At 49.3% G+C, this 8,091-nt stretch overlaps 6 non-coding genes across 6 annotated transcripts; 4 read left to right on the top strand and 2 right to left on the bottom strand.

Moving 5' to 3' along the window:
• Window positions 1-259: 259 nt before the first annotated feature.
• On the top strand, window positions 260-331 carry Trnaa-cgc. The gene has a single exon. It is a non-coding gene; the product is annotated as a tRNA-Ala (tRNA).
• Window positions 332-723: 392 nt separating this feature from the next.
• On the top strand, window positions 724-797 carry Trnai-aau. Its single transcript has one exon. It is a non-coding gene; the product is annotated as a tRNA-Ile (tRNA).
• Window positions 798-1,639: 842 nt separating this feature from the next.
• Trnap-agg lies at window positions 1,640-1,711 on the top strand. Its single transcript has one exon. It is a non-coding gene; the product is annotated as a tRNA-Pro (tRNA).
• Window positions 1,712-2,017: 306 nt separating this feature from the next.
• Trnak-cuu lies at window positions 2,018-2,090 on the bottom strand. The gene has a single exon. It is a non-coding gene; the product is annotated as a tRNA-Lys (tRNA).
• Window positions 2,091-4,967: 2,877 nt separating this feature from the next.
• Window positions 4,968-5,055, top strand: Trnay-gua. The gene is given in 2 exon segments: window positions 4,968-5,004; window positions 5,020-5,055. It is a non-coding gene; the product is annotated as a tRNA-Tyr (tRNA).
• A 1,393-nt stretch (window positions 5,056-6,448) lies between these two features.
• On the bottom strand, window positions 6,449-6,521 carry Trnaa-agc. Its single transcript has one exon. It is a non-coding gene; the product is annotated as a tRNA-Ala (tRNA).
• Window positions 6,522-8,091: the final 1,570 nt, after the last annotated feature.

The following is an 8,091-nucleotide window of genomic DNA, read 5'->3' as shown; positions in this document are numbered from 1 at the left end:
GCTTTCCACGACACGCTTTGAATTTAGTAGTGCTTGACTTGAGCTTCGAATGGATTTCGACGAGTCTATGGGCAGGTTAAGTGTCGGACCAGGTGGAGGATTGCTGTGTGCCGGAAGCCTGCGAACAGCGCCTCGCCAGCCGTTTCAGGATCCTATGCAAATAGGAATTCAACTTCAACAGTACGCAAACCTTCACTGAAGGACCGGGACACGGGATTCAAAAACTGGGGACAGCAGCACGGACCAGTAAGGAGCAGTTGGGGATGTAGCTCAGTGGTAGAGCGCATGCTTCGCATGTATGAGGCCCCGGGTTCGATCCCCGGCATCTCCAGGTGCTCTCGTTTTGCCTCCGCAAGCCCGAGCGGGGACTAGGTTTTAGGCTGTCCAGCGCTGCCCTCCTTTTCTACCCGGTTCTGACCGTACCGGAAGAGGCGGCGGGGCACCGGACTGCTCTGACGACTTCGCGGACGGCGCTACCAGAAACGTGACTTAGGGACGTGGGGAAACACGGACGCACCGCGGCAGGGCAGCGGCCTGAAAGTCGTCCCTCCGGAGCACGGTTGCTACAGAGCTGCGTGGGCGTGAAAGCCGGTGGAGGGGCGGCATCGGTCCGAGTCCGGGACGAGGGGCGGAAGGACGCAGCCTGCTGATAGCAAGGCGGATTGGCACGGAGGAAGCGGTAAATAGCTGGTTAAGGTCTTTGGAGGGCCACCCAGTACGGCCGGCCGGTTAGCTCAGTTGGTTAGAGCGTGGTGCTAATAACGCCAAGGTCGCGGGTTCGATCCCCGTACGGGCCACTTTCTTTTTGCTACTGAGCAGCCGTCCTTTTCACCACGCCTGCCTACCCCGCGCTAGGTAGGAGGGGACTCAGCCTCCCTCACCTCAATGTGCAGTACCCAGAAGTACCCAGCTCTAGCCGGCTGGGCTCAGATTCACTAGGCGGCATAGAGTGTCATCTATTTAGTGCCGACACCCTCGGGATGCTCTGAACGCAGAGTGCTGAATACTCGGTCACCAGCCCCACACCGAGGCTCTGTCAGCATGCTGAGTGCGGCTCGACCCGCTTCCTGGTGGTTTCTCTTCACAAGCCCGGGTCAGGAGACTTGAGAGTCAAGAAAAATATATACTGAGAAAATATAAGAAGAAAGAAGAGGCAGGTGGATCAAGGCCTGCCTGGTCTACACAGCAAGTTCCGAGCCAGCTGGGGTACAGGGAGACCCTATCTCAAAAAGAAGAGGGAGAGGAAGGGGAGGAGGAAGGAGGAGCAGGAGGAGGAAGAGGAGGAGGAAGGAGGAGGAGGGAGAGGAAGGAAGAGCAGAAGAACTCTAGTGAGCATTGTTGCCATAGACACGTGAGCGTCAGTTGTCTGCTGTCACCTGTCAAGATGGCTCAGCATTTTAGGCTGGAAAGAGACTTTTTAGAGGGTTAAAAAATAACCAGAAGCATAAAAAAGTCGTCTGAGAAACAGGTAATTGCAGCCCGCAGGGTCACACTGGAGGGACGTCCGGGGAGCTGCGGTGGCCGGGAAAGACGGGAAAATAAAGCTAATAAACGATAGAAATTACATTTCCAAGCCACCAAAAAACAAACGAAGTATTCATTCAATATTTCAGAATTTTGAGAGCGTGAGAGTGCTCGTGGCTCGTTGGTCTAGGGGTATGATTCTCGCTTAGGGTGCGAGAGGTCCCGGGTTCAAATCCCGGACGAGCCCATGTTTTGTGCTCTTGCCCCCGACGTCCTTTCGGCTGCCAAGGTCTACTGGGTCCTTTGCTTTAAATAATTCGGATTGGACTTTCGTTCCCATTTCTCCCCGCCCTGCAGCGACTACAGGCGCTGCACCTTCAGCCCAGAGGCTAATCGTGCAGAAGCTGCACAGCAGCAGTCAGGATGCAGCTGCTCCCGGGGCCTACCTGAGCTGGCAAAGTTACCGGCTCTGAAAAAAATTATCTGCTCTGAAGTTTATGTTTTGCCTGACAGCCATCAATCCAACAACAGTTGCTGTGTTGCCAAAAGGATACGCCCAACGTGGGGCTCGAACCCACGACCCTGAGATTAAGAGTCTCATGCTCTACCGACTGAGCTAGCCGGGCACTTGTTGAAAGCTCTTGACTCAATTCTAGTAGTAGAATGAAAAGCGATGTCTCCCTGCAAAGTCAGGGACTTCTCATCATTTTATTTGATGTTAGTTTTACAGAAAAGTCAAGAAACTCAATGAAAATGTTACACACAATTATTACTTTGCCCCCCTATACTTTATTAGTTTCCTCATCTCCATCTACCAGGACCCCCGTTTTCCTTCTCTCTCTGTCCCTTTTCCCTCCCTCCCTTCCTTCTTTGTGTTGGTAAACTACAAAGTGTTCCCAGGTGAGTGCGGCGAACTCACCTTTGGATCCTACCAGAGTGACTCCAGCAATAGCTGCAGAGCTTGGTCCTAGTTGCTAACTTAGCTCTGAGAACAGTTCTAGCTAGCACAACCCAGTTTCTCAAGCCGGCTCAGCTATCCAGAGTCCTCAGTGACCCACTGAGACTTTCTGCTGGCCTACCATCATCTGACTGCTCTGCCCCTCCCTGGCTCTTTGTAAAGAGAAATACTTTAAAGGAACGATGTTGTAGACAAGATCTGCGAGGCCTCTGCGGACTTCTGATTCCCAGCAGAGCGCCTGGGTTGGGGTGAGAAGCTGCCTGATGCCCATGGTTGTCAGGAAGGCTGAGCCCATGGGATCTGAATGAACTGTGCAGAGCTGGCAAGGGCACCCTAAAAATGAGAATGTCAGCTTCACAAATTTATAAAAAATGATAACTACTGACCTAACACACCTTTCAATTGCTCTCAAATTTAGGAAGTCTAAGAACATACCAAAAATTGATTGGCATATAATCGGCGCAAAAGGGCATAGATGGTAACAATAGTTACACAATAGTGAAAGTTGGATGAGCTGCTAGGACTCCACTACATCTGCCCAAAAGTCTAGAATATAAACGCCACCTTAAAGACAGCCCTGAATGTGCAGGAGACACCTTGACGGCCACCATCCCTCCCTCTCCCATCCAAACCTTCCTTTTTGCGTCACCTAAAAACCTGAATATTGTCATTGGTCCATTGGACAGACTGTGTCACTAAACTCTTCTATAGAACAAGAACAGTTCAGATTTTGCCCAGTAAGGTAGACAGCAAGCATCTCTGACTTGGCAAATGCAATCACGTATTCTCAACTATTGGGGTGTACTCTCTGGAGTCAGAGGCCTTGCTGGCATGTACACAATGAAACTGAGACTCATAAGTCAACAAAAACAGTGAATTTAACTCAGGAGTAACTATCCTACACCACACTGAAATTTGTTTTCCATTGCTCCTTTAAAGGGGCCAGTGCATCTCTCAAATCAGTTAATGGGTCTATTTTTATTAGTATCTGTCTTTTCCGAACTGCTATGACTCCTTGGTAGTTTCAGTCTAGAAGAGCCGTAGTTTTACAAAGATCCCATTTACAGAACTTAAGAAGGCTGTACTTCGAGCAAGACATAACCAGTGACCAACAGTCTTCCATTCTGCAACTAAACCATGGATGGGCACCCAACATACTTCCTGTACTGGGTGTTCAAAATGAAAGTATTACTAAGTATGGTGCCTCACTTGCAACAGCAGTGTTTGTAAGGCAGAAGGACTGCTGTGAGTTCATGTACAGCTTGTGATATATGAGTTGCAGGCAAGCCTGGGCTACTTAATGGGTGGGGTGGGGGGAGAATAATAGCATTTGGATCATGAATCTGCCTTCTTTTAGTCATAATGACATTGCCCTTCTCTTTATGCTTCTGTAGAAAATGCTAGGATTTGCACAGAAGTGATACCCTCTCATTAATTAATTTATTCTTTTCAGAAGGGCTCGTTTTAGATTTAAATTGAAGAGGAAAATTATTCCTTTGTAATTATTTCTTTTGCAATGTTCTTTGCATGTTTTAATCGCGTATAGCTGGCTAGTTTCGGGATCTGTTATGTAGTTGCTGTGTCATGTTTTCTTTCTCTGTGATGCCCCCTGATCAATACTTATGTTGATAAGTGAAAACTATAAACTATAAAGGAGAGCCTGCCACTGGTTTGTCATTATTTTGGCACAGTGATACATCGCCTTACTGAGAGCTCTTAGCCCAGCTGAGGATGTTTTAACCCTTTGATCACAAAACCACCCTTTGTGATTGTTCTGAAAAACTAGCCTTGAGTGCGCCTGTCTTGAGAAAACAATCTTATTCACTTTAGGTTTTATCCTTAATCTCACTTCTGTAAACATGCCTTGAACTTCCGTGTGTGTGTGTGTGTGTGTGTGTGTGTGTGTGTCCCTGAGAACCATGTACCAGAAAACACAAAGCCAAAACATCCCACATACACCTGTGTGCATCTGTGGACAAGGCCCAGAACGTCAAAGCGCAAGCTTTTTTACGGGACTGCTCGTGTTAAATACAGGGGTGAGCTCTCCACCTCTCTGGAAGAAGTTCTTAACAAAATAACAATCTCAGAGCCTGGGGTAGTGATGTGTATCTTTAATCCCAATGCCTTTAATCCCAGCACTCGGGAGGCCAAGGCAGGCAGATCTCTGTGAGTTCCAAGCCATCATGGTCTACATAGGGAGTTCCAGAACAGCCAGGGCTACAGAGTGAAACCAGAACAGAACCACAGAATAAAAACGAAGAGAAAACCCACAAAGCAAAACAAACAAGGATTTGGAAATGTGTTTCCATGAAGTGGACGATGTCAGCTGGCCTTGGGGAGGACATAGAACCTCACCTTTAATTTACTCAGACTGGTTCCAGTCAGATACTCATGAAGGTTTTGGGAGGTCAGTGGCTAAGTTAAATGATTAGCAAACAGCCTGCTTTTTATAATAAAAAATAGGTGATTGGCACGTACAGAAGCTGGACGCCTCTAGCCTCTCGCAGAGATGGCATCCCCAGCGGGAAAGGTAGTTCGTGCGGTTCCTTCGATAGCTCAGTTGGTAGAGCGGAGGACTGTAGTGGCTGCTTGCAGGAATCCTTAGGTCGCTGGTTCGAATCCGGCTCGAAGGAGTTCATACCATTTTTGCACGATGCTGGAATCTGTTTAAAATCATTCTCCACGTGCGCTGAATCTAAGTTCCCTGCAGCAATTTTTAATGCCCGCGACAAGGCGCGGTCCACATAGACCCTACAATGCCCCTACGGAGATTCCTCTATCTCTGATGGTGCGGATCGGAGGCTGGCCTCCGGACCCGAGTCCCCAGCGGCGGCTGCGCCCTGCTGCCTACCCCGCGGGAGAAGGATCTGTGAGGCACGCGCGCCTCTCGGTGGTAAGAGGGTTGTAGGCAGCTGGAACTGGTGCAGGCCAGGGCCGGGCAGCCCCCCACCGCGCCTGGACAAGGATGCAATCCCGGGGTCTCTGCGTCCTTCTCCAGTCGAGGTTGGTATAGTGACTCAAGCGACTAATCCCAGTAGTGGATGAGGCAGGAGGATCACCCAGGGGCTTTGGCCAGCCTGAGCCACAGAACCAGCCTCTACCTCAAAAACAAACCGCACTGCCAGAAAGACAAACGCAATTCGGGGTCAGCTCCAAAGACCGCGATCACGGGCTCGCCTTCCAACGCACGTACGGAAAACTGGAAGGGTTCAGATATCAGCACCGCCTTGCGCAAAGCGGCGCGCAGACTCGGGAAACTTTCCACATCTTAAATAAAAAGATAGAGAGCTCAGTTAGCAGGAATTATTTGCTAATTTTGTGTCGGTCATCTTATTTTATTTATTTTATTTTATTATTTTTGATCTCTTTATTTTAATCTTGCTGTCAAAAATGTGATTTCAGAAACCCATGAAGACTTAACTACAGAGATATATTCATTAGATCAAATAACGAAGTAAAAGGCAAAGATTTCAGATAAAGTGTAGAAGTTGTAGGCTTTTGTGCCTGGAAATTTCTTGTACCGTCCTATGTCTCTAGGTCAAAAATTCTCTCTCTCTCTCTCTCTCTCTCTCTCTCTCTCTCTCTCTCTCTCTCTCTTTTACATCTTATAAAAAAAAAAAAAAAAAAAAATATAAAAAACACACAAAAAAAAAAAAAATTAGAAAAAAAAATAAAACTAAATCTCTCTCTCTCTCTCTCTCTCTCTCTCTCTCTCTCTCTCTCTCTCTCATTGAAATCTTCTGAACAGGAAAAAATAAAATGAAATACAATAAACCCAGAGGGCAACGCTCGGTGAGTTAGACAGCTCTTTGAAAGGTCTCCTAAGATGGTAGGGGCTGGAGCCTGTTCTAAGCAGGGAGCTCGGGGAAAGCCTTTGTAATCGTAGCGCCGTTAGCGGAAGTGTGGGTTTTCAGATTCCCTTGGCAAAAACAAGAAGCTCAGTGTGCAAAACGTGAGTGAGTGCAGTCTCCACGCTCTCAGCCCCGCTGGCTGGAGCTGTCTCCGGTACCGCGGTCCCAAAACAGCTGGAGAATGCGGGCATCGATCCCGCTACCTCTCGCATGCTAAGCGAGCGCTCTACCATTTGAGCTAATTCCCCACCGGGTGCGCTCGTGCGCAGCCTTCCCCCTTTTGATGTCTAGACAAATTCAAGCCTGCCGCCATCCTTTGGAAACTTCATAGGAGCCTAATGTTTGTTTAGAAACAACTTGAAATTCCATGACATTGGAGCAAGTTGATAGAAACTGAAGCGCAGGAGACCCATGGTATTTGAGAAAGTGATTGCATAGCTGGGTGTGGTGTCCAGTTATCCAGAACTGGGTGGGGAGGGGAGGGTACTGAAGCAGGAGGATTGCCTGCACTTTAAGGCCAGCCTGGGCTGCTTAGTCACCCGGGGCTCCTTAGCAAAACATAGCTAGAAGTGTGGGATTGTGGACGGTGGTGACGGAACAGCCCCCGGGAGACTTCTGCCCCCGCAAGTTGACCCGCAGCTCCTCCTGTTCTGCAGGGGAGAAAGGGCAAGGTGGGCCAGGGCGCGGACCCCTGCCACAGCTGCGTGGGGACTGGGCAAGGACTGAGCTGGGATCCTTCCTACTAAGCAGGTGCCGGGTGGCATGGAGCATTCGACCAGGAGGGAGAACCAGGTCCCAGCAGTGAGGCCCACCCATCCTCACACCCTAGAATTCCAGCCGATGCAGCGGACCCAGAAGCAGACCCTCCTGTCACTACAGACCAGCAGCGCTCCAATGTCCGCCTTGACTGGAGTTCTTCACCATCCAAGGGGCGGCATGGCCACGAGGGGGCGTTTGTATCATTTCCGGGGGTGTAAAAATTATTTTTCCAAAGTAGAGAAGCGAATAGTTTTGAGACAGGGCTCATGTAGCCCCCGCTGGCCTTAATTTCACTATGTTGTCACAGATGACCTTGAACCATGATCCGCCTTTCGGGCACCCGTGCCACCACGGATATATTTATGTTTTCAGGCTTAGAGCCCCAGTCTTTGCAAAAAGACAAAACAAGTTGTGCTGGATAGCTTTAGTGTCAACTTGACACACCTGGGTTGAGGGAGCCTCAATTGGGGAATTGCCTCTATTGGACTGGCCTGTGGCCATGTCTGAGGGGCATCTTCTTGATGAGTGATGTCGAAGGGCCCAGCCCACTGTGCGTGGTGCCACCCCGGGCAGGTGGGCCTGTGTTGCATAAGAAAGCGGGCTGAGCAGGGGCCAGGGGAGCAAGCCAGTAAGCAGCCCCTTCCTCCATGGCCTGTGCTCCAGCTCCTGCCTCCAGGTTCCTGCCCTGAGTTCCTACCTTGGGCTCCCCGATGAACTGTGGCCCGAGAGATGTAAGATTTAAATAAACTCTTTCCTCCCCAAGTTGGTAGTGGTCAGAGTATTTTGTGACAGCGATGAAGAAACAAACAAGAACACAAGTCTTTGCTCTTTTATTCTGGACCTGGGTGCCGGTGTGAGGCGCGGTTACAGCTGCTAGAAAGATATTTAAGGGAAGTGGTTTATTATTTAAGTAAGCGATTCTGGAGCCGGGTGTAGTGTGCTCTAATCCCAGGCGTTGGGAGGCCAACCTGGGCTAGTTGGTGAATACCAGGCAGTCAGAGGTATAAAACCATGTATCCACAAAAGGAAGGGACAAGGACAAAGAAAGCTAAACAAAGA

The sequence above is a fragment of the Nannospalax galili genome, unplaced genomic scaffold, assembly GCF_000622305.1.
Source record: "Nannospalax galili isolate Female #2095 unplaced genomic scaffold, S.galili_v1.0 scaffold456, whole genome shotgun sequence".
Classification (NCBI taxonomy): Eukaryota; Metazoa; Chordata; class Mammalia; order Rodentia; family Spalacidae; genus Nannospalax; species Nannospalax galili.
This window is presented reverse-complemented; position numbering and strand designations above follow the sequence as displayed.